The sequence below is a fragment of the Mugil cephalus genome, chromosome 23 (assembly GCF_022458985.1).
Source record: "Mugil cephalus isolate CIBA_MC_2020 chromosome 23, CIBA_Mcephalus_1.1, whole genome shotgun sequence".
Lineage (NCBI taxonomy): Eukaryota > Metazoa > Chordata > Actinopteri > Mugiliformes > Mugilidae > Mugil > Mugil cephalus.
Window position 1 is genome coordinate 1,955,375 of NC_061792.1, and position 25,753 is coordinate 1,981,127.

Sequence of the window (25,753 nt, forward strand, 5' to 3'; positions counted from 1 at the left end):
ACTAATGGTCTAGTGGAACCTATTAACAGCGCTACTTGTGGCTTTACTACACAATGATGTAAGTATTATGTAAATTAGTTCTGTTTTTTGCGTTTCTTTCGGGCAATACGCAAACCCCAACTGTCTGAGGTGTGCTGTCGAGATTTGTCATTAGAAATATTGACAAGCATTGTATTTTGCATCAATTTGCTGTTGTCCACAATTTGAACTGATTCCGAAATAAAACGAGGCCAGTGGAGATAACGTGGTCGTTAGCATACGGTGGAGTGGGGAGCTAACTACGGGGCTAAGTTAACGTGCTAACGGCCAATTTCAATGTGTCAGAATGTGTCTGTATGTATGTTAGTATTTTATTTTTATTTAACCTTTGTTTACCTAGGCAAGCAATTAAGAACAAGTTTTACCGGCTGTAGTTGTGTTGTCATTTTTATTGCTGTAAGTTTTCTGTTTGTCTTGGAACAGGCTAACCGGTTTAGCACGTTGTGATGCTGCCAACTGGTACAGCGTTAAATAGTTGTACAACTACAACTATAGCCGAAGAGTCAACCTTAACATATTTGAGTGTTTATGCTCTAATGCTGGACTTTTTATGAGACATGTATAAAAGAGTGATCTATGAAAATAAAAAAGACCCCAGTTAGTTGTCATTAGATGTACTGAATCACTTGAATCTTGATTTAGAGATAAGGCAGGACTATTTTACGTTATTCCCCGTGGAGAAATGAAGGTTTTACAGACAATGCAAAATGATAAAACAAACCAAAACCAAAGGAGAGAAACTATATAAAAGTAAATATGTTAAAGGTACAAAAATAATTACATCTACTACTATTTTTCACTAATACTGATACAGTTGGTAGAAGAGTGGTAGTGGTGATTTTGGTTGCTCATGCCAAAATCTGACGACATATATTATCATATCAATAGTACCATCGGACGGCAGTGTTATAGATCTCACTACTCAAGATTGAAAGGTGTTAATGAAAACTTTGATAGAGGAACCTAAATGAAAACACAACCAGAGTGGGAGAAAAGAAAATGATCACAGAAAACAGAAGAAATTTGGAAAATCTTTCCCACACTCTCTCTTCCTAGCGCACTCCTCACAAAATTTACATAGAATGTGCCATAGAATGTTTTCCTTCATGATGTCATAGAATTCTGTCCTTTCATCAAATCTTTTCCTTTGGCCATGATGGCATAGAATCTTTGCCTTTGATCTTACTGAAAGTTTGTTTTATACAAGCCTCTGTGGATCTGTACATTCTTTAGTGCTTCTCAGAGTTACAAATTGACTGCAAGCAAGACAACAAACACACTTGAATAGAGCATGGTTCAATGATTTTCGTCCAAAGTTTTACAAAACATTTCCCGAATGACAAGCATCAATGGCAACCAACAAAACAGCAAAAGAGCTGAATATCTCAGTAGGGAGCACTCTGGGAAATTGCCTGAAAGTGCAATCTTTCCTCAGAGAGGGCGGCTTTGAATTTTTTACCAAATGCTGCAAAACCAACGAGAAAATCGGCGTCAAAGTCAACAAGAGCCGTCCGGCAATTTTCAGACAGGCAAAAGTTGAAATTGATATGCTGAAATTGACATGACTGTAAACAGCTGCGACGTCCGCATAGGTGATGATGATTGGCTCAGGTGCAGTAGGCCTTTCACGATAAGCCAATCTCAGGCAGTGTTCAGTTTAAACACAAATCACATCCAAACCCTGGTTGGACCGTGTCGCCTTGTTTTTGTCTCTGATTCATATCTACCTGTTAAATTCTGACTCTACTTCCTGGCAGACTGTATCATTGTAGAAGCTTCAGCTCAAAAACAAAAATTCATGCAATGATGATTTTGACCACTTATATATACTGCGTTTGTGACAGTTAAAATTGCTTACGGCCATACCACCCTGAACACGCCTGATCTCGTCTGATCTCGGAAGCTAAGCAGTGTCGGGCCTGGTTAGTACTTGGATGGGAGACCGCCTGGGAATACCAGGTGCTGTAAGCTTTTCATTTTCATCAGGAGACATGGTAACATTTACATCATCTAAATACATGCAATGATCATTTTGACCACTTATATATACTGCGTTTGTGACAGTTACCACTGCTTACAGCCATACCACCCTGAACACGCCTGATTTCGTCTGATCTTGGAAGTTAAGCATTGTCGGGCCTGGTTAGTACTTGGATGGGAGACCGCCTGGGAATACCAGGTGCTGTTAGCTTTTCATTCTCATCAGGAGACATGGTAACATTTACATCATCAAAATACATGCAATAATCATTTTTATCACTTATATATACTGCTTTAGTGACATTTGACGTTGCTTACGGCCATACCACCCTGAACAAGCCCGATCTCGTCTGATCTCGGAAGCTAAGCATGGTCGGGCCTGGTTAGTACTTGTGTTACGGGCCAGTGTGTGTGTGTGGCCTTGTCTTTTTGTTCTTTCATTTCAGGTACCGCCTTCCCCCCCTCCACCTCAATCAGCTGATTAGCTGATTGCCAGCTGTAGCCCATAAAGATCCGACCTGTGTGCGTCATTAGAGGAGTGATCCTGCAGCCAGCGTGTGCAGCGTGTTTGTTTCTGGTCGGCATTGTGGTGTCTGAACAGGCTTCTTCTTGGTTTATTGTATATTGTAAATAAATCTGTGCGATTGCAGACGGTCCTTGGTTGGCTTCTTTGGTTCGTTTTCTCCTTTTACCTCAATTGTTACCTCCTTGTGTTCCCCTAGACATTTTCTGCCCTGTTGGGTCGTAACAATTTTGGGGGCTCGTCCGGGATAGTTCTCGCAGCCGTACCGGAGAGTTTCTTTTGTTGTTCATTCTCAGTTTGTCCTGCGTATTGGTGTCTGTGTGCCTGCAGCCGGTGGCGACGTCAGTGGCAGCTTCTCCAGATTATACAGGTGAGTGCCCAGTTTGGTTGAGTTGAACTCATCCTTTCCATCGGTGCTCTTTTGTATATTTGCCTTTTTTATTTTCGGGGTTAACTCCGGGTGGAGGCTTTGGTCTCCGGTGGGGGCTGGCGTTTCAGGGTTTCGGCCGCTGATGTGTTGCCAATAAGACGCCTCGAGCCCGGCACGCCCCAGAAGATAGGTAGGTGAAGTTCATGTTAGGTAGGATCTGGGGAAGTTTGTCTTTCGTGGCGGCTGTTTGTGTGTGGACATCATACGTGGCGCGTGTGTTCCTGGTGGTTCCCAGTTGATTATTTTGTTTGTGGTCTGCTGTTATTTACTCGCGGAGTGTTTTGTAATGGCAGCGTTTGACGCTGGCGCATTTGTGTCGGATCCCTCATTAATTGTGTTTGATAAATGTACAAAAAGTGATCTACGTGTGATTGCCGAGTATTATGGTGTTCCGGTTTCTATGTCCATTGTCAAAGCTGAGCTAAAGGCGGTGCTTTTACATGAGTTGGTCAGTAGAGGAGTTCTTAGTTTGCCTGGGGACGCTCCGGCTGTGGCAGCAGCCTCTCCTGGTGAGGGCGGCCCGGTGAAAGTGGCCGATCAGGGTACTCCTGCTGTAAAAGAGGTGGGGACGGCGGCGAGGCCGGTCACACTACCTCAGTTTGTCCCATTCTCTGTTGAGTCCACCCGTGGCTCAAAAGTGGAAGCCAGACTGAAAGTCCGTTTAGCTCGTTTTCAGTTAGAAAAAGAGGAGCGCGAGCGTGAGTTTCAGTTTCGCAGGGAGTTGGAATTAAAAAAGTTGGAGGCGGACACAGCTGTTAGGCTGCGCCAAGTTGAGCTTCAGGCTCGTACTACTCCTGCTGGCGAGGCTCCACCTGTGTCACTTCCATCCATCACTTTCGATGTGACTAAACACATTTCCTTGGTCCCTGTATTTCGTGAGGCAGAGGTAGAAACTTATTTCGGCGCCTTTGAGCGTATTGCCGCTGCGTTACGCTGGCCAGAGGATGTGTGGGCTATTTTACTACAATGCAGGTTGACAGGTAGAGCTCAGGAGGCCTGCTCCTCCTTGTCCGTGGAGGATGGTCTCAATTATGACAAAGTTAAAGGTGCTATTCTGCGGGCATATGAGCTGGTACCTGAGGCGTACAGACAGCGATTTCGAAATCTTCGTAAGACATCCAACCAGACCCATATTGACTTTGCCAGAGAGAAGGGCATTCTCTTCAACCGGTGGTGTGCGGCCTGTAAGGCTGATGATTTTGCCTCGGTGCGCGAACTTATGTTGCTGGAGGAATTTAAAAGTTGTGTTTCTGAGCGTACTGCTGTATATCTGAACGAACAGAAAGTGTCCACCTTGCAGCAGGCTGCTACCTTGGCAGATGAGTTTGCGCTCACACACAAAAGTGTATTGGCTAAACGTGAGTCTTCTCGGGAAGTTTTGCTGAAGTCTGGTTCGCAGGTGTCAGGAGCTGCTGTTCCTTCTGTTTCCAAAGCTGATCGGAAATGTTTTTTATTGTCATAAGTCGGGTCATTTGATCGCGGATTGTGTTGCCTGGAAGCGTAAGCAGCCTGTTGTGAGGCCACCAAAAGGCGTGGGGCTTATTAAAACGTCCATCAGTAGCGAGACCATAGTGTCAGAGGTTCCTGAAGACTGTTTTAGGCCTTTCATATTCAAGTGTTGGGTGTCTCTTGTGGGACATGCCAGGGACCAGAGCCTACTGACTGCGCTGCGTGACACTGCTCTGCTCGCCTAGTCCCTCATTTGGTCCCGTGTGTTGCCATCTGGTGGCTGAGTCTGATGCCAGTGCTGTGGTTAGGTGGGGATTGAGATGGGTTTTCATTCCGCCCCTCTGCACCGAAATCAATGTGCAGTCGGGATCTGGCAACTGGTTTTTTCTTGTGGGGGTTAGCTGTGTTTTCTATTTACGTGGTGTCGATTTCATCATGGGTATTGATATTGCTGGTGGGAAAGGTTTATCCTGTTCCTAGGTCGGTGCTGAGCCCATTCCAGAGACTTATCCTGATGAGTGGCTGAAAAAAACATACTGATGTGTTTAGGTAAGTGTGCTAACCGATGAGCTAAGGCCCGTGGGCAGGCTCAGCACCAGAGGTTGATTTGGCCGATTTCTCTGTTTCTATCTATTCTCTCCCAGGATGAGCTGCCGCCTGGTGGTGGTTCAGAGGACGGCGGGTTCAGAAAACCTGACCAGGGTGGGGAGTCCTGTTGCTCTGTTGCTCTTGCGGCTCCCTTCCACTTAATCGTGAGGTCGCATTGTGCCCTGCAACAGATCAATCCTTAGCTAAATGTATGGCTGCTGCTGTTGGAATTGGGAATCCAGTGAGGTGTAAATCTAAGCAACCATATTTTCTGACGATCGTGTCCTGATGCGCAGGTGGGCTTCACTAATCAGGCAGGGAGGGAGCAGTTGAGCTTGGTGAGATTGGGGGGTGGTCCATCAGATTGTCCTTCCTGTTTAATTGTCGCCAGCATGTGCTGAAGTTGGCCCATCATGACCATTTGTGGTCTTAGTCACCTGGTGGTAACTAAAAGACCTATCATCGTGTCCTCCGGAATTTCTTTTGCCCGGTTTTTTAAAGGATGATGTGACGTTTTTTGTAAGTGTTGCAATACTTGTCAGATTGTAGGGAAACCGAATAAGCCTGTTCCCCCTGCCTCCTCTTCGTCTGTTCCGCGTTTGGTGAACCTTTCGAGCATGTGTGATTGTAGATGTGTGGGTCATCTGCCTAGAACTAAGGCTGGCAACCGAGGTTCATGAGAACAATGATGTGTGTCTCCACTCGGTTTACTGAAGGCTGTCCCTTACGAAAAATTTACAGCACCAGCGGTCACGAAGGCACTGCTGAAGTTTTTTCACTTGTTTGGTTTGCCGGGAGGTGTGCAAAAACTGACCAAGGAAACTAATTTTCTTTCCAAGGTCTTTAATAAGACTGCTGTCTTGGGTATTGGTCATCTGTGTCGATGTGCTTACCATCCCGAGTATCAATAAGGTGCGCTTGAACGGTGGCATCAACTTTAAAATCTATGTTGAGTAAATTTTTGTCATGACACAGTGTAAAGACTGGATGAGGGGGGGGGTACCATTTGTATTGTTTGCCAGTAGAGATGCAAAGCAGGAGGTCCTTGGGTTCAGCCCAGCAGAGCTAGTATTTGGGTACAATGTGCGAGTTCCGTTAGCAGTCTTGAAGGAGCAGTTGGTGGGCAGCTCCCCAAGACAAACTAACATTGTGGATTTTGTCTCCAAATGCAGAGAGCGTCTGCATCAGGCTGTTGAGCGGCAGTTCCAGCCTGGTGATGAGGTGTTGGTGTTGCTACCCACACCTGGGTCCGCGCTTACAGCTCGATTCACGGGTCCCTATGTAGTGGAGAGTAGAATCTCTGACACAGATTATGTCATCCGGACGCCCGAGCGTCGCCAAGAAGACTCGTTTGGGCCATATTTAACATGCTTAAAGCTTTCCACTCACCAGAGGATAAAACAGGGTTGCATGTTCAAAGCAAAACTTTCTGTGACCGTCGCTCCTTTGCTGTTTGTGTAGCCGATTAATGATGACTTGATGTCCACCCTCTGATGCGCTAGCGTTGGCCGGTTGTCCAACTCTGAGTTCATGTCGAAAGGCCCAAGCAACATCTGTCCTATCTTCCCCAAGCTCTGGGTCAGGAGGTGCTTGACCTTCTCGTTACTTACCCCACTTTGCTATGGGGATGTGCCTATCCCGTACCAACGTGTTAGAAACATGAGATTGATGAGGGATCATACACCCATAAGCAGCTTGCATTCCGTTTGTCCTGTTGAAAGAAAGAGAATTATGAAACAAATGAGGTGGCGTTACCTGGTTGAAACACGGTTTTGCCGACTAGTTGTAGTCCTTGGAGCTCGCCCTGTTTGTTGACTCCTAAGTCGACGGGAAACCCTCGATTCTTGCACCGATTTCGTAAGGTGATTTGCAGTGTCTGGTGCGGTTTCTTTCCTTTACCTCGTATTGATGACTGTATTGACAGTGTGGGTCCTGCAGTATTTATTCTAAACTAGATCTGCTAAAAGGGTACTGGCAGGTCCCTTTAACGCGTCGTGCATCTGTTATTTCGGCATTGAGAACCCCTGATGCTTTCTTTGCAGTACACGTAAAGGGCCTGTGGCATGAGAAATGCCCACAGCCCACTTTCAGCGCTATGCTGCATGTATTGGGTAATGTGCTGATATGGTAGCGTTGTTACGTTAGTGAGGGGTGGGGTGGGGGCAGGAGAACGGGATTTGTGTGGGAGAAGTTGGTGAGTTCGCGCGGTGGGTGGGGTCTTGCCCAGAGAAGAGTTGGGCTCCTGGCCGGCAGAGCTTCCATACAGCTCAGCTCCCTGGAGCGGTCCAGGAAAGACCCCTTTTAACTCTGCAGCCATGCGCCGCTCTGGCCCACCCTATTGACTTGGCCCCGGTTCTCTTCCCGGCTCCGGGGCCGCGTCCCTCGCGCACGGCCGTTGCTGATCTCCTCCGGCCCCATTTCTTACCGGTCGCTTTCGCCATGTACTTGCCCCTCTTTAGTATAGAGCAGATGCCGGCCTGGTTCCAAGTTTCCGCCACTCCTGGACCCTTCGTTACCCATGCCCCCCTCCTCTCCCGCCGCCCGCTTCCTTGCCCTGGTCCCCACTGCCCCTTCTAGGCCAGCCACCGTTTGTCGCTCCCAATCCACATACCCTACCCTCTGATTCCAGAGATGGGTGCGTCACATTCCTGCTTGAAGGATGTGTTCCGGCGCCTGGCTGATGCCTCTCTAACGTTAAATCTGGCCAAGTGGGGAATTTGGCAAGGCTTTTATATGGTCACCTACTTGGGGGAAGCAGGTTGGCCATGGGCAGGTTCTACCCGTGACCACCTGGGTTGAGGCTTTGTGCTGGTCTCGACACTAACGAACTCGACGTGATCTGAGGACATTTCCTGGGTATGGCCGGTTACTATCTGGGTTTTTGTTTAAAAACTTTTCTGTAGTGGTTTGCCCTTTGACCAAGCTGTGTAGCCCATCCATTCCTTTTGGTTTGGGATGATGACTGTGCCCATGCCTTTATCTGCTGCCAAGTCCCTCCTTGTAGTGCCCCAGTGTTGGCTGCACCAACTTCTCAGGCCTTTCAAGCTAGATTGTCGTATGCTAGTGCCATAGGAGCTGGATCAGTGTTTCTATTGCAGACGGGGTCTGTGTGATAATGGTGCCACCCTGTCTGTCTACATTACTCAGTTTAGTTTAAAAGCATCAGACTGAACGATTTACTCAACGAATTGAGAAATGAAACCTGGCCATGGCTCCTTGCTGTGCAGCACTTCGAAAGTTTATGTTGGCGCACGTCTGTAACGGTTTACAGTGTACACAGATCACAACACCCTTGTTTCCTGATGCAGATGTACAACAGTAACCAGCGGTTGATGCACTGGGCACTCCGAGCACAGCAGCTATAACATCGAGGTGAATGCACAAGAAAGGCGGCTGGTAATCTGGTGGCTGACATGCGTCACGGTGGAAACGTCATTGCTTGCAAAGTCAATGTCAACATCTTGTGTTATATTAGTGATGATCTGTGATTTATATATAGTGTAATGCTTATTTTCTGCCTGTAGGTGGGGTTTATTCTTATCGGTGGGGGTGTTAGGGCCAGTGGGTGTGTGTGGCCTTGTTCTTTTTGTTCTTTTCATTTCAGGGTACCGCATTCCCCCCCCCTCCACCTCAATCAGCTGATTAGCTGATTTGCCAGCCTGTTAGCCCATTAAGATCCGACCTGTGTGCGTCATTAGAGGAGTGATTGCAGCCAGCGTTGGGCAGCGTGTTTGTTTGCTGGCGGTCATTGTGGTGTCTGAAACAGGCTTTTCTTGGTTTATTGTTATATTGTTAAATAAATCTCTGCGATTGCAGACGGTCTTGGTTGGCTTCTGTGGTTCGTTTCTCTTTTCCTCAATGTTACCTCTTGTGTTCCCCAGACATTGTCTGCCCTGTTGGGTCGTAACAACTGGATGGGTGCCGCCTGGGAAATACCAGGTGCTGTAAGTTTACATTTTCATTCAGGGAGACATGGTAACATTTACATAATCTATAATACAATGCATTGATCATTTTGACACCTTATATATACTGCTTTTGTGGACTCGACACCATACCACCGCGTAGACGCCCGTGTGTGCTTGTCTCGCTTGCTTTCAGTTTGAAAGTCTAACAGATCTCGGACCCACCTATGTTTGTATAAACAAACTTTCAATAAGATCAAAGGCAAAGATTCTATTGCCTCATGATCAAAGCCGAAAACAATTGAGGAATCATCAAAGGAAGATACTCTCCATGACGTCATCGCCTGTTTCATCATCGTTTCTTTTGTATTGTGCTGTGAGCATGACGGAATACGTATGGATGTATCTTTACTCATCGTGCGCGCATGTAGCGCACTTGTGCGTTCTGTACCGTGCGCGAAAACAATACAACAATAATATTAGACCAACATGCTCCCACAACTGGTGTGTAAAGGGTTGTTTAATGCCTCTTCCACATTGTATAATCAATATGTTTGTGTCACGTGTAGTTTAAGCATGTGCGGCTGATTCTTTATCGTATTTCCTATGAGGTACATATTGGTTAGCTGGAACCTGGATTATTAACAGCTGCTTCTTGTGGCTTTACTACACAATGATGTAAGTATTATGTAAACTTTAGTTAGTTTTTGCGTTTCTTTCGGGCAATACAGCAAACCCAAACGTCTGAGGTGGTAGCAACGTGTGTGTCGATGATGATGTCTTTAGAATATTGACAAGCGGTTTCCTAACATTGCTTGTATTTGGCATCATTTTGCTGTCTCACAATTTGAACTGATCGCCAAAAATAAAAAACGAGGCAGTGGAGATAACGTGGGGTCGTTAGCTTACGGTGGTGTGGGGAGCTAATACGGGGCTTAGTTAACGTGCTAACGGCCAATTTCAATGTGTCAAGAATGTGTCTTTATGTATGTTAGTATTTTATTTTTACTTAACCTTTGTTTACCTAGGCAAGCAATTAAGGAAACAGTTTTACCGGCTTGTAGTTATGTGTTGTCATTTTTAATGCTGTAAGTATTTCTGTTTGTCTTGGAACAGGCTAACCGGTTTAAGGCACGTTGTGATGCTGCCAACTGGTACAGGTTAAATAGTTGTACAACTACAACTATAGCCGAAGTAGGTCAACCTTAAAATATTTGAGTGTTTATGCTTCTTATGCTGGATTTTTATGAGACATGTATAAAATAGTGATCTCGATGAAAATAAAAAACAAGACCCCGTTAGTTGTCTTAGATGTACTAAAATCACTTTGAATCTGAATTAGAGATAATGCAGGGACTCTTTCACGTTATTCCCCTGGTGAAATGAAGGTTTTTACAGACAATGCAAAATGGATTTTAAACAAACTAAAACCAAAGGAGAGAAACTATATAAAAGTAAATATGTTAAAGGTACAAAAATAATTACATCTACTACTATTTTTCACTAATACTGTTACAGTTGGTAGAAGAGTGGTAGTGGTGATTTTGGCTGCTCATGCCCAAAATCTGACGACATATATTTATATCAATAGTACCATCGGACGGCTGAGTAGTGTTATAGATCTCACTATGTGCACACTCAGATTGAAAGTGTTCATGAATAAATTTGATGGAGGAACCTTAATGAAAAACACAAACCAGAAGTGGGAGAAAAGAAAAAATGAATCACAGAAAACAGAAGAAATTTGGAAAATCTTTCCCACACTCTCTCTTCCTAGAGCACTCTCACAAAAATTTACATAGAATGTTGCCATAGATGTTTTCCTTCATGATGTTCATATGATTTTCTCTCCTTTCATCAAATCTTTTCCTTTGGCCAGGATGGCATAGAATCTTGTGCCTTTGATCTTACTGAAAGTTTGTTTTTTTACAAGCTCTGTGGATCTGTACCATTCTTTAGTGCTTCTCAGAGTTACAAATTGACTGCAAGCAAGACAACGAACACACTTGAATAGAGCATGGTTCATTGATTTTGTCCAAGTTTTACAAAAAATTTCCGGAATGACAAGCCTCAATGGCAACCAAACCAAAACAGCCAAAAGAGCTGAATATCTCAGTAGGGAGCACTTCTGGAAATTGCCTGGAAAGTGCAATCTTTTCCTCAGAGAGGGAGGCTTTGAATTTGGTACCAAATGCTGCATAACCAACGAGAAAGTCCCGGCGTCAAAGTCAACAAGAGCCGTCCGGCAATTTTCAGACAGGCAAAAGTTCAAATTGATATGCTGAAATTGACCATGCTGAAAACAGCTGCGACATCCGCATAGAGTGATGATGATTGGTAAGTTGCAGTAGGCCTTTCACGATTTAAGCCAATCTCAGGCCAGTGTCAGTTTAAACACAAATACACCCAAACCCTGGTTGGAGGGTCGCCATGTTTTTGCCCTCTCTCTTGATTCATATTCTACATGTTACATCTGACCTCTACTTCCTGGCAGACTGTAATCATTGTTGAAGCTTCAGTCAAAACAAAAAATTCATGCACATGATGATTTTGACCACTTATAGATATGCGGGCGTTTGTGACAGTCAACGTTGCTCTTCGGCCATACCACCCTGAACACGCCTGAGCTCGTTTGATCTCGGAAGCCAAGCAGTGTTGGGCCTGTTAGTACTTGGGATGGGATGAGGAGAAGACCGCCTGGGAATACCAGTGCTGTAAGCTTTTCATTTTCATCAGGAGACATGGTAACCTTTAACATCATCAAAAAACATGAAAGGATCATTTTGACCACTTATATATGCTGCTCTAGTGGCATTTGACATTGCTTACCGGCCATATCAAACTGGTAACGCCTAGATCTCGGAAACTAAGCGCATGGTAAGGGCTCTGGTTCAGTTACTTGGATTGGGAGACCGCTCCTGGGAATTCTGGGTGCTGTAAGCCTTTCATTTTCTATCGGACACATGGTAACAAAAAATTTACATATAAAAATACATGCAATGATCATTTGATACTTACTATACTGCGTTTGTGACTGACAAAATGGCTTAAGGGCATTCCACAATGAACACACCCAGTATCATCTGATCTCGGAAGTTTTTTGCAAGGTCGGGGCGTGGTTAGTACTTGAATGGGAGGCGCCCGGAAATACCAGGTTCTGTAAGCCTTTCATTTTCATCAGGGGACAGGAACATTTCCCATCATCATAATACATTCCATATTGATTTTGACCACATATATGTACCGCTTTTTGTGTCTGACACATACCACTCGTAAGACGCCCGTGTTGCTTGTCTCGGCTTGCTTTTCAGTTTGAATGTCTAACAGATCTACGGACCCACCACCTAGGTTTGTATAAAACAAACTTTCAATATGATCAAGGCAAAGATTCTATGCCATCATGATCAAAAGGAAAACATTTTCATGACATCATTCATCAAAGGGAAAAACTATTAGAGGACATCATCAAGGAAGACAGCCCGATGACTTCATCGCCTGTTTCATCCATCGTTTCTTTTGTATGTGTTGTGAGACTATTGACGGAACTACGTAATGGATTTGTAACGTTACTCCATGTGCGCGCATGTAGTCGCTGAGCGTTGTAGGTAGCGCGAAAAAAATACACAAAAATTAGACCAACATGCGCTCACCATAAAATGTGTGTAAAGGTTTGTTTTAAGCCTAATCCACATTGTATAATCAATATGTTTGTGTCACGTGTAGTTTAATCATGTGCGGCTGATTCTTTATCGTATTTCCCTCTGAGGTACATAATGGTCTAGCTGGAACCTATTAACAGCGCTACTTGTGGCTTTACTACACAATGATGTAAGTATTATGTAAATTAGTTCTGTTTTTGCGTTTCTTTCGGGCAATACAGCAAACCCCAACGTCTGAGGTGGTAGCCGACGTGTGCTGTCGAGATTTGTCATCACAAATATTGACAAGTGGTTTCCTAACATTGCTTGTATTTTGCATCAATTTGCTGTTGTCCACAATTTGAACTGACGCCGAAATAAAACGAGGCCAGTGGAGATAACGTGGTCGTTAGCATACGGTGGAGTGGGGAGCTAACTACTGGGCTAAGTTAACGTGCTAACGGCCAATTTCAATGTGTCAGAATGTGTCTGTATGTATGTTAGTATTTTATTTTTATTTAACCTTTGTTTACCTAGTCAAGCAATTAAGAACAGTTTTACCGGCTGTAGTTGTGTTGTCATTTTTATTGCTGTAAGTTTTCTATTTGTCTTTGAACAGGCTAACCGGTTTAGCACGTTGTGATGCTGCCAACTGGTACAGCGTTAAATAGCTGTACAACTACAACTATAACCGAAGAGTCAACCTTAACATATTTGAGTGTTTATGCTCTAATGCTGGACTTTTTATGAGACATGAATAAAAGAGTGATCTATGAAAATAAAAAAGACCCCAGTTAGTTGTCATTAGATGTACTGAATCACTTGAATCTTGAATTAGAGATAAGGCAGGACTATTTTACGTTATTCCCCGTGGAGAAATGAAGGTTTTACAGACAATGCAAAATGATAAAACAAACCAAAACCAAAGGAGAGAAATTATATAAAAGTAAATATGTTAAAGGTACAAAAATAATTACATCTACTACTATTTTTCACTAATACTGATACAGTTGGTAGAAGAGTGGTAGTGGTGATTTTGGTTTGCTCATGCCAAAAATCTGACAACATATATTATCATATCAATAGTACCATCGGACGGCAGTGTTATAGATCTCACTATGTGACACTCAAGATTGAAAGGTGTTAATGAAAACTTTGATCGAGGAACCTAAATGAAAACACAACCAGATTGAGAGAAAAGAAAATTATCACAGAAAACAGAAGAAATTTGGAAAATCTTTCCCACACTCTCTCTTCCTAGCGCACTCCTCACAAAATTTACATAGAATGTGCCATAGAATGTTTTCCTTCATGATGTCATAGAATTCTCTCCTTTCATCAAATCTTTTCCTTTGGCCATGATGGCACAGAATCTTTGCCTTTGATCTTACTGAAAGTTTGTTTTATACAAGCCTCTGTGGATCTGTACATTCTTTAGTGCTTCCAGAGTTACAAATTGACTGCAAGCAAGACAACGAACACACTTGAATAGAGCATGGTTCATTGATTTTCGTCCAAAGTTTTACAAAACATTTCCCGAATGACAAGCATCAATGGCAACCAACAAAACAGCAAAAGAGCTGAATATCTCAGTAGGGAGCACTCTGGGAAATTGCCTGAAAGTGCAATCTTTCCTCAGAGAGGGCGGCTTTGAATTTGTTACCAAATGCTGCAAAAACCAACGAGAAAGTCGGCGTCAAAGTCAACAAGAGCCGTCCGGCAATTTTCAGACAGGCAAAAGTTGAAATTGATATGCTGAAATTGACATGCTGAAACAGCTGGACGTCCGCATAGGTGATGATGATTGGCTAAGGTGCAGTAGGCCTTTCACGATAAGCCATCTCAGGCAGTGTTCAGTTTAAAACACAAATCACAACCAAAACCTGGTTGGACCGTGTCGCCTTGTTTTTGTCTCTGATTCATATCTACCTGTTACATTCTGACTCTACTTCCTGGCAGACTGTATCATTGTAGAAGCTTCAGCTCAAAAACAAAAATTCATGCAATGATGATTTTGACCACTTATATATACTGCGTTTGTGACAGTTAACGTTGCTTACGGCCATACCACCTTGAACACGCCTGATCTCGTTTGATCTCGGAAGCCAAGCAGTGTGGGTCTGGTTAGTACTTGGATGGGAGACCGCCTGGGAATACCTGGTGCTGTAAGCTTTTCATTTTCATCAGGAGACATGGTAACATTGACATCATCTAAATACATGCAATGATCATTTTGATCACTTATATATACTGCTTTAGTGACATTTGACGTTGTTTACGGCCATACCAACCTGAACAAGCCCGATCTCGTCTGATCTCGGAAGCTAAGCATGGTCGGGCCTGGTTAGTACTTGGATGGGAGACCGCCTGGGAATACCAGGTGCTGTAAGCTTTTCATTTTCATCAGGAGACATGGTAACATTTACATCATCAAAATACATGCAATGATGATTTTGAGCACTTATTTATACTGCGTTTGTGACAGTTACCACTGCTTACGGCCATACCACCCTCAACACGCCTGATCTCGTCTGATCTTGGAAGTTAAGCATTGTCGGGCCTGGTTAGTACTTGGATGGGAGACCGCCTGGGAATACCAGGTGCTGTAAGATTTTCATTTTCATCAGGAGACATGGTAACATTTACATCATCAAAATACATGCAATTATCATTTTGATCACTTATATATATACTGCTTTAGTTACATTTGACGTTGCTTACGGCCATACCAACCTGAACAAGCCCGATCTCGTCTGATCTCGGAAGCTAAGCATGGTCGGGCCTAGTTAGTACTTGGATGGGAGACCGCCTTGGAATTTTATGTGTTGTAAGTCTTTCATTTTCATCAGGAGACATGCTAACATTTACATCATCCAAATACATGCAATGATGATTTTGACCACTTATATATACTGCGTTTTTGACAGCTACCGTTGCTTACTGCCATACCACCCTGAACACGCCTGATCTCGTCTGATCTCGGAAGCTAAGCAGGGTCGGGCCTGGTTAGTACTTGGATGGGAGACCGCCTGGGAATACCAGGTGCTGTAAGCTTTTCATTCTCATCAGGAGACATGGTAACATTTACTTCATCAAAATACATGCAATGATCATTTTGATCACTTATATATACTGCTTTAGAGACATTTGCCGTTGCTTACGGCCATACCAACCTGAACAATCCCGATAGTGGGAGTGGTTATCGTGAGTGGCGCGCACAGCCACGGTTTGACCTCTTCTTTGTTATAATTTCTTTTCCGGTTGGAACCAGAAGATAGTTGTTTTTGTTTGTTTTTTTTTTAAGCTTATTGCCCCTAATAATTTCCCCGACGGCTCTCGGGCTGTTCGGGGGACTGTTTCTTTCTCGCGTAAGTTTATGAAGATGAATCCAGGGGAGGAAGAGACAATGAATGATGTGGTGCGAGGAATGGCTGTCAACACAAAAAAGTTTGAGAGGGAGCTGACGGTGGAAGTGGAGGTGGAAGATACGCAGTCAATTGCGGTAATGGACTTGCTGAAAGGTGTGAAGAAGGAGTGTGGGGAAATTTTAGGTTGTAGAATGAAGACGGACAAGAAATTTGAAATCACAATGAAGGATAGTGCCGGGAAGGCAAAGTTGATTGACGGCATAAGAATAAATGGAGTGCCAGTGATCGGACGTGACATAATGAACAGCGACATGGTTGTCTCTTTCCTAAACTTACCCGTGTATCTGGAGGACAGCACGATCATGGAAAGACTTAATGAATGGGGGGTCCGGCCACTGTCGGCAATTAAACGCCGTGTGTGGCCGGGCACAGACATTGCCGACGGCACGAGATTTTTAAAGGTCCGGTTCAACGAGCAAGTCAGATCGCTGCCTTACTCCACAAAATTTGAAACCATGAGGGGCGTAGAGTATTTCCGTGTGATCCATGACAGACAGATCCAAGTGTGCAGAAAATGCATCAAGCCGGGACACATCTTCAGGGAATGCCCGGATTTCAAGTGTTTCAGGTGCGGAGAGAGTGGCCACTACGCACGGGAGTGCGCGGAGAGGAGAAGGACGGAGGAGGAGATGGATGAGGAAGTGGAGGAGGAGAACGGGACAACCACGACGGCGAAGGAGGCCAAGGTCAAACAGAGGACCTAGACAAGGGTGAGCAGGACATGGGGATCGAGGAAGAGGAGGATCCGAAAACTGGTGGAAAGGATGTCGGTGGAGCGGAGAACACCGGTGGAGCGGACAACAATAACGCAAATGGAGAGGGTGGAGAGAAACCGAACCCTGCTGCCGAACAAGGACAGGAGAATGCAGAAAAGGACAGAGGACCGTTAAATGGACATGGAAGAGAGGAAAAGAACGGACAACCAGACTTGACAAAGATCTTTCAAAGATTCTCAGCAAAGCGGAAGGCGGAGAAAGACAAAGAAAGAGAGGAGCGAAAAGGACCGAAGTCCGGTATGTGATTGTATAGCTTTGGTCTAAATGTTTACTTTTCGGTTTCTATTTATATTCAGTTTTGCTCTCATGGCCACAATAACCTCTGTTAACGCAAATGGGCTAAGAAATAAGAGTAAAATAAAAGAGCTATTATTTGCATACCGCAGCGATATTATATGTATTCAAGAAACTAATTGGGACGAGGACATAGTTAAAGAAATAAGAGAGGAATAGAGAGGAGTTATATATTACAATAATGGGGCTAGAAATGCAAGGGGGGTAGCAATAATAATTAAAAAGGATGTTGTCGAAGACATAAAAGAGGTATATAGAGATGAGACAGGGAGACTTTTGGTGATAGAATTTAAATATAGAGAAATAGAATTCAGATTAATAAATATATACGTTCCAAATATAGAAAAAGATAAGTGTTGCATTATTAGAGAACTTAAAAATATAATTGCAGGGAAGTGTATTATAGTTGGGGACTTCAATATAAAATGTAGTCGTCTAGATGTAGGTAAGGGAGTTGAATTTAGATGGGAAAGATCGAGAAACATGCTGTCCGAGCTGATGAAAGAAAAGGGGCTTATAGATGCATGGAGAGAAGAGAACCCAGAGAAGAGAGAATACACAAGGAGGCAGATGAGAGATGGGGTTCTAAAACAAAGTAGAATAGATTTGGTGTTGGTGCAATGTGGCATTATTTGGTACATCGACAAAATAAGGCATCAAAGAAATAGCTTCAGTGACCATGATGGGGTCATGTTTCGAATTAAGGTGGAGAAAGAAGAGGTAGGAGGAGGGATGTGGATATTAAACGCAGGATTAATTGAAGAAGAGGAGTACAAGATACAGATTATGGATTTGCTAGACCGAGAGAATAGGAGAAGAGGAGTGTATAAAGAAAATGACAGGCTAGACGACAGCATAGGGGAACGATGGGAGAAGATGAAAAATGTAATTAAACAAATTAGTGTTAGATATAGTAAGAAAAGAAAAGGGAAATATGAAGGAGGAAAAGGCTCTGAAACAAAAATTGAGGGCAGAGTTAAGTAGAGCAGACAATGAGGAGGGTTATAATATAAACAATTATTTGGAGGCAAAGATGAATTTAGAGAGGTTTGAGAAGGAGAAATGTAGAGGAGCGATTCTGAGAAGTAAAGCAAAATATGCATTAGAAGGTGAAAGGTGCACAGGATATTTTTTTGGGGTTAGAGAAAAGAAAACAGAATAGAACATACATAAAGGAAATTAATGACAAAAACGGAGAGAAGATAGTAGATTATGTGGAGATTCTGGAAAGGGTACAAGAATTTTATGGGGATCTCTATAAGAAAGGGGACATAGATCAAGGAAGCATAGATGAAGTGATGGAAAGTGTAAAAAGGAAACACGGGGGGGTGAAGAGGATGGAAAAGGTGTAGAGAATAAATGAAAAGGGAAAGGTGGTAGAGGCCATGGGGGATTGAAAAGTGGAAAGAGTCCGGGAAAATTGAGGGGGATAGGGATCGAAGGTAAAAAGGGCTTTACAAAAATGAAAAAAGCGCAAATTCTGGAAGATGTATTAAAGGGGGAAAATGGGAAAGGGGAACCCCAAGGGGGCCCGGGGCAAGGGGCAAATAGGTTTGGGGGGGGGTTTGTAAATAGCAATAATAAAAAAAGAAAGGAAGTGGGTTTTAGATTTGGAAAATAAGGCCAATTTATTTTTCAAAATACAGATTTAAATACTAACTAAATCCGGGCAAATCCGGATGAAGGGAAGTGAAAAGGGAACAAAGTACAAAAACACCAGAGTTACAGCAACCCGGAAGAGCCCATAGAAAGCCCAAAATAGCCCCCAATCAGAGATTCAAAAAAACACATGAAAGAGGGGGGGAAAAGGGGGGAAAGTATTTCTGGGAATAGTTTGGAATAAAGGCCCCTTTGATAGAGTAGCCAACAGTTTTCCCTGTTTAGAGTACTGGAAAAAGGGTGGGTTCGGGGAGAGGATGGTGGGGGGGTAAAGAGGCTTTTATGCCCGGGGGCCAAGAGCCGAGTGGGGAAAACGGTTTTTTTTCCCTTGAAAAAACCTTTTTCGATGGGGGTAGAGATCATGAGACAGGGATGTCCCTTTTCAGACTATTGAAAATGCAATATTTTGTTGACCCCCTGGCGATGCGATCAAAACGACCAGGGGGTTTAAAAGGGGTGTTCAGTTCCCTATGGAGGGCCCTGTGTAAATCAATCAATATGAGTACACACAACTATTAGGGTTCGGGACAACAACAGTGTAAAAAAGGGGGGCTACAATAATAGAAAAAATAGGGGAAGGGGCATCAGGACAAAAATCAAAAAAAACAAAATTCAAAGATCTTTCACGGGGGAAAGAAGTAGAGAGGATAAAAATGGGTTTTAAGGGGTGGGGGGGAGAAATACAAAAGGGGGTTTTGGGAGTGTTTCGGGGGGTGGCAAGCAAAAGGGGCCTAGAGTTTGAGCATGGACGGGAAATTTGTTTAAAAAAAAAATAAAAATAAAAACAGTATGTAACTATGGAGGGGGAAAAAACTTAAACTGAAAGGAAAAGTGAGGGGTGGTAAAATATTTTTTTAAATTTTTATTTTTGGTTTTGTATGTGATGAAGTGTTAGACATGCCAGAGGGGGTTTAAATAAAAGGGTGTTAAAAAAAAAACTATTTTTTACTTTATTGGGGGGGGAAAAAGGGGTAAAAAATTGCAAAAAAAAATTTTTGATGGGGAAAGGGAAGAGGGAGGGTGGGCTGAAGCTCTTTGGGATTTGGAAATGAAAAAAAAGGCAAAAAAGAGTAAAACGATCCAAAAATACATGGAGGGGGATTGAACTATGGAGGGGAAGGAGTTTTTAAGGAAATATGTGGATAAAGGGTGGGGGGGGTTTGGGGGCTAGGTTTTTTTTATGGGTTTCAAACAATCAATGAAGTTTAAAATCCCAGATTTTTACAGGGAGGTGTTTTAAGGTGGAAAAAAATTTCTCCCAAAAAGTAGAATATGAGTGTGATGGGTTGAAAATTTTTGTTAACCTACCTTTTTTCCCTCAATGAGAAATTTAAATATAATAAAAAAAGTCTGTATGACCAAAATTTCCATGGTGGAAAATTTTTAAAAACAAGTAAAAGGATTTTAAATTTTTGAGGTCACCCGGGTTTTTTGAAAATTAAAATTGTATTTATGATTCTGTGTGTATTTAGATGGAAAGGAAAGCAAAAAAAAAAGTCAGTAGAAAATATGAGGGGGATTAAAAAGTATTTACCTCTGGAATGGAAAATATTATAAAAAAGAGACGGGTGTGATTAAGCAAGACAAGCGTACACCTAAGATGTATTTGATTGAAAAAGAGAAGAAATGCCTCTTTGCAAATGTAAAAGTTTGAAAAAGGTATATAAAGGGTTTTAAAAAGCTGATGGGGAAAAAAAGAGCCAGCAGCAGAGAAAGTTTGGGCAGGCGTGTTGGGGACGATTTTGGTTTGTCAAGAAGATATGGTTGAAGGGGGGAATATAAAATAAAACAGTATAGAGTGTGAAAATAACGATTTCCTTAAAAACCCAAAAACAGAATATTTTCTAATGTGGTTTTTTCAAAAAATTTAAAAATGCTGAAAAGGGGCAAGGGTGGAGGGTTTTGTAAAAGTGGCCATGAATTTTTTTGCATTTTTTTTGGTTTGTTTTGAGTTATTTTGATTTTTTTTGTTTCCTAAAAAAAACTTTTGGGGAAAAACTTTGGGGATTTGGGGCCCCCAGGCTAAAGGGGAAGGGTGGGGGAAGCTCTTTCTTTTTTGGTTTTAAATTGGGAAAAGAAAAAAGATGTAAATTTTAAAGGTTTAAATTAAAAATACATTTGAGCCATGCCAGTTTGGGCGGTTGTTTTATAAAAGGGAAATTTGTAAATTTTAAAGGGGAGAAATGTACAAATTAAAGATCTTTTTTTAAAGAAAAATAAGAAAAGAGATACTAAAACTGAAACTGCAAGAAAGGGGGAGAGGGGGGGTTGGGGGAAAAATTTTCTTTGAGTGGAAAATAAGTTTTTTTTGTTAGGGGAAAAAAGGGGGGAAAATTTTTTGTTAATTGGTGAGATTGGATTTTTTTTTTTTTTTTTATTCACTTGATTCTTTGATTTTTTTTTAAATACTTTTCTGAGAAACTACGATGGGTTTTTTTCCCTTTTTTGGTCTTTGGCAAAAATTGACTTACGGGGTAAATTTTTTTGATTTAAGGGGCTAATAAAAAAAAAACAAAAAAAAAAGGCAATAAAGATTTCGTCTGATCTCGGAAGCTAAGCAAGTCGGGTCCCGGTTAGTACCCTTTGGGTGGGAGACCGCCTGGGAAAAAACCCGGGGCCCCTAAGCTTTTTTATTTTCATCAGGGGGACCAAAGGTAACATTTACATCATCAAAAAAACATGGGAAAAGAACATTTTTAACCCCCTTATAAAATACTGCGTTTGTGACAGCTAACGTTGCCCTTTCGGCCATACCACCCTAACGCGCCTGATTTGTTTGATCTCGGAAGCCAAGCAGTGTCGGGGTGGGTTTGGCCTTGGATGGGAGACCCCCTGGGAATACCCGGTGTGTAAGCTTTTCATTTTCATCAGGGAAAACATGGTAACCCTTTTTCATCATCAAAAAAACATGAAATGACATTTTGACCACTTATATAAAGCTGCTTTTATTGGGATTTTGGAAAAATTGCTTTTCGGCCCTATCAAAACCCAAAAAGCCCCGATCTCGGAAACTAAGCATGGTCGGGGCCTGGGGGTTAGTCTTGGATGGGGGGACCACCCGGAAATACCTGTGCTGCAAGCTTTTCAATTTTCATCAAGGGGGGCAAAGGGAAAAATTTACAACATCAAAATACATGCAATTTTTTTATTTTGACCCCTTATATATACCCGCGTTTTTTTGACAGGTACCCTTGGGTTTTCGGGGATTTTCACCCCCAACACCCCCTGATCTCGGGAAGGGTAACATTGTCGGGGCCCGGGTTTGTAAATTGGGTGGGAGACCCCCCTTTGGGAATTTCCGGGCTGTAAGGGTTTTTTTATTTTTTTATAGGAGCTTTGTAAATCAACATCATCCCAAAATACAGGGAATTTCATTTGACCACTTAAAATATAAATGCCCTTTGTGACATTTGACATTGCTTGCGGCCATAAACACCCTGAAAAAAAGGGGGGGGGGTTTTCGTTTGATTCGGAAAACTAAGCAATTAGGGGGCCCGGTTAAATTCTTGGGATTGGGGGCCGCCTGGGAATACCGGGGGCTGTAAGCTTTTCATTCTCATCAGGAGAAAATGGTAAAAATTTTTATTATAAAAAAACATCAATGATCATTTTTATTTACTTATATATACTGCTTTAGTGACATTTGAAAGTTGCTTAGGGCCATAACCCCCCTGAACAAGCCCATCTCGCTGACTCGGAAACTAAACAGTGGGCGGGGCCCGGTTTTGTTTCTTTTGGGTGGGAGACCCCCCTGGGGGAAAACCAGGTGCTGTAAACTTTTTTATTTTCTTCGGAGGGAAAAAGGAACATTTACATTTAACAAAATACATGCAATGTTTTTTTGACCACTTTATATAAATTTCTTTTGGACTGACAAAAAAGGCAAAAGGGGATACCAAAACTTTAACACACCCCCGGGTCATCTGATCTCGGAATTTTAAACAGGGGGCGGGCGGGGTTTGTAAATTTGGGTGGGAGGGGTGCCCCCGGGAAAACCCTTTCTGTAAGGGCCCTTTTATTTTTATCAGGGGACACCCGGAAAAATTTTTTCCCTCATCATAATCATGCAATAAATTTATTTTGACCACTTTTTATGTATCGCTTTTGGTTGACCCCCATACCCACCTCGTAAGACCCCCTTTTTGCTTGTCTCCCCTTGCTTTCAGTTTGAAAATTAACAAAACAAAGGACCCACCTAAAGGGTTTTTAAAAACAAAATTTCAATAAGTCAAAGGCAAAAAACCCCTATTTCCATCATGATCAAAGGAAAACATTTATGACATCATCATTTAAAGGAAAAAATTGAGGGGCATCATCAAAGGGAAAAACATCCCATGCTTTATCACCCTGTTTTATCCATCGTTTTTTTTTGTATGTGCGTGAGCCCTGCACGGAACTACGTATGGATGTAACGTTACTCCATGTGGGGGCATGTATCGCAGTGCTCTGTCCCTTTCGCGAAAAACCAAAACACAAAAAAATTTGAAACCCAAAATTTCTCCATAACGTTTTGTAAAGGTTTGGGTTTTTTTTTTTTTTTTTTTTTTTTGGTTGGCATTTGTCCCACATAGTTGAACACCCCCAGGGTGGGCAACATTTTCAAAAGGGTTTATGCAGTTATATTCCCTTTCACTGAAAGCTTTATTTTTCAGTTCGTGGTGTGACCCTCACCAGCCCTCCCCGAAACTGTTCCCGTTAAACTTTATTGAGTGTTTAAAGTGAACCCTTTGGGTGGCAGGGGGGGGGCAGTGCTAACCTCAATGGATAGAGGGGGGGAACAAAGGAAAGAAAAGATGTAGAAGGATGGACAGTGGAGGAGATACATGTGGTGCTAGTATGAACTAGTGGAGTGCAGGGTTCTGTGCTTCCCAAGTCACCTCACTCAAGTATGACTGGGTACAGTCATCTCTGGAGAGATGAGAGAGTCCAGGGGGGGTAAGGGTGTCCCAATGGAAGGAGAGAAGTCTGCCATAGGGCACGTAGTGATAGAGTGAAAACAATAATCCAGCCCTTAATAGCCGGGACTCATCAATTCTTTTGATGTGATCCAGCACGGGCTGGCAGGTGACAACACACATGCATGTGGGCATTCCCTAAATATGAGTGAGACCATTACCAGGGCCCAGAGTCAGGTCAAAGCCCCAGCGCCCGAGAGCCTCCACCCCAGTGTGGGGCGCATGGGTGACAGGACCAGAGAACCACCGTAGCCACGGGGCAAGCCACACCCCAGCGCAGATGGCGAGCGATGACCAACACCCCCAGACCGACCAAGCGAGCACAAGTCGGTGCAGGCCAGAGCAGCCCCCCATACCCCCCACACCCCCCAGCCACCGCAGCCCGTCCACCCACCACCGCCAACACACCCCCCAAAGACCCCACCCCCCGCCCGCAGGGCAGCCATGGACACCTCTCCAGCCGAGAGGACTCCCCCAGGAGCCCAGCAAAGCCCCCGCAGATGGGCACCGGCCCAGCGCCCAACCAGGGACGGGCCATCCGAGCAGGGGGGCCAGGGAGCCGGCCCCATGCCCCTGGCACACCCGGGCCAGGGAGACCACGGGAAGAGAGAACCCCCATCCGCCAGGGAGAGACCCCAGCCCCCCATCGAAGGGAGAGGGGAAGCACCAAGCCACCACCCGAACCAGTCGATACCGGAACAACCGGGTACCCAAGGAAGCCGCCACGAACCCGTCGCCACGCAGCACCAGGAGACAAAGCCAGGCCAAGAGGACACCAGAGAACCTAGGTAGATACCCCTACCAACGGCCGTGGGGCCACAGACCGCCAGCCCAAGATCCCCTTGCTAGCGGAGGACCAGCCCCCCAAGCCGTGCCAATGGATAATGAAAAGTGACAGTGTCCCTATTACTGTGCTTCCTCAGTCCCTGATGAGGAAGCAAGCCCCTACAACCGTGACCCTGTGACCCTGGATGTGGTGTGGTGCATTAAGACAGGGGGCAAACAGGAGGGTCAGGTGGGTCAGAGGACTGCAGCCTGCCCTGACCCTGACCGATCCTGGGTGGACCCCTAAGGTGAGGTGCATTACAAACTTGGGATGGGTGTGTGTGGTGTATCTAGCCTTGGTTGTAATGGGCGACATAGTGTATGGTGGAGTGTGAGGTGAGTGCAATTTAGGAGGCAGGCAAGTGAGGGCCAAGTCCCCGGCAGCAGGGCCAAGGCGCAACAGCCGCCCATGGGACCCACAGACGGGGCGAGGGCCCCCAGGACTCAGGAAGTCCCGCGACCAGACCCCGCCCCCAGCCCAGAACAGCAACCAGGATGCGACAGACCCCCAGGAAACCCCGAAGAACCAACACCGACCAGCCGAGCAATGGCATCAGCTACCCCCCCATCCACCCTCCGGGGTGGCAGGGGTGCCCCCAAGGCGGACGGAGACCCCACCCCCGACAGCCCCCCCAGCCCCAGCGCGACGGAGCGACCGGACACGCCCAGGGTGGTACTCAGGCAGCCCCCCACACCCTCAGGCTCCGACCCCAAGGCGCCGGGCGTGGCCCCGACCGCCGGGGCCCCCCGGACCCCAGGAAGGCCCCCCACGACCAGCGAGGGCCCAGCCACCAGCGGAAGGAAGGAGGGGCCGGAGGAGGAGCCGGGCGAAGGGAGGAGGGCGCTGCAGAGGGGAGGGAGAGGAGGGGACAGGGAGCCCGCCAGCCCAGACCGCCAAGGCCCACCAGGAGATCCAGGAGAGTTGACCACCGATACCCCACGACCCCAGGAAAGTGAGCAAGCGCCGAAGCCACAGGGAACCCCAGGCAAGTCTCCATCGCCACCCCCACGTGGGGGAGAGGGAGGCCAGCCAGGTAAACCGCTCAGGGCCGGAAGTCAACCCAGGGGTGAGAAGGAGTAGGGCACCCCTAATGCATGCTCAAGGTGTTGTGGTCCGGGGATCCTCCTTAGTGAACCTGGATGAAGAGGGCAATAAAATCTTTTCCATAACGACATTCATCACTGTAAGAGAAATATTATTATAGCATTACAGTAAGTGGAACAGAAGTGGCAAAAGCTAGCAGGCAAAGTCTAGATGTAAATT

General features: G+C 44.5%; 1 protein-coding gene, 4 non-coding genes and 3 pseudogenes across 5 annotated transcripts in view; all 8 read left to right on the plus strand.

The window, feature by feature from the left end:
• LOC125001199 (NLR family CARD domain-containing protein 3-like) overlaps positions 1 to 25,753 on the plus strand; it is a 283,132-nt gene that overhangs the window by 118,757 nt on the left and 138,622 nt on the right. The window lies entirely within an intron of this gene.
• Positions 1,892 to 2,010, plus strand: LOC125002876. Its single transcript, XR_007111844.1, has one exon. It is a non-coding gene; the product is annotated as a 5S ribosomal RNA (ribosomal RNA).
• Positions 2,112 to 2,230, plus strand: LOC125001378. The gene has a single exon (XR_007111635.1). It is a non-coding gene; the product is annotated as a 5S ribosomal RNA (ribosomal RNA).
• Positions 14,607 to 14,724, plus strand: LOC125001598 (annotated as a pseudogene).
• On the plus strand, positions 14,826 to 14,944 carry LOC125003078. Its single transcript, XR_007111946.1, has one exon. It is a non-coding gene; the product is annotated as a 5S ribosomal RNA (ribosomal RNA).
• Positions 15,046 to 15,164, plus strand: LOC125001495 (annotated as a pseudogene).
• On the plus strand, positions 15,268 to 15,386 carry LOC125002002 (annotated as a pseudogene).
• LOC125001335 lies at positions 15,488 to 15,606 on the plus strand. Its single transcript, XR_007111595.1, has one exon. It is a non-coding gene; the product is annotated as a 5S ribosomal RNA (ribosomal RNA).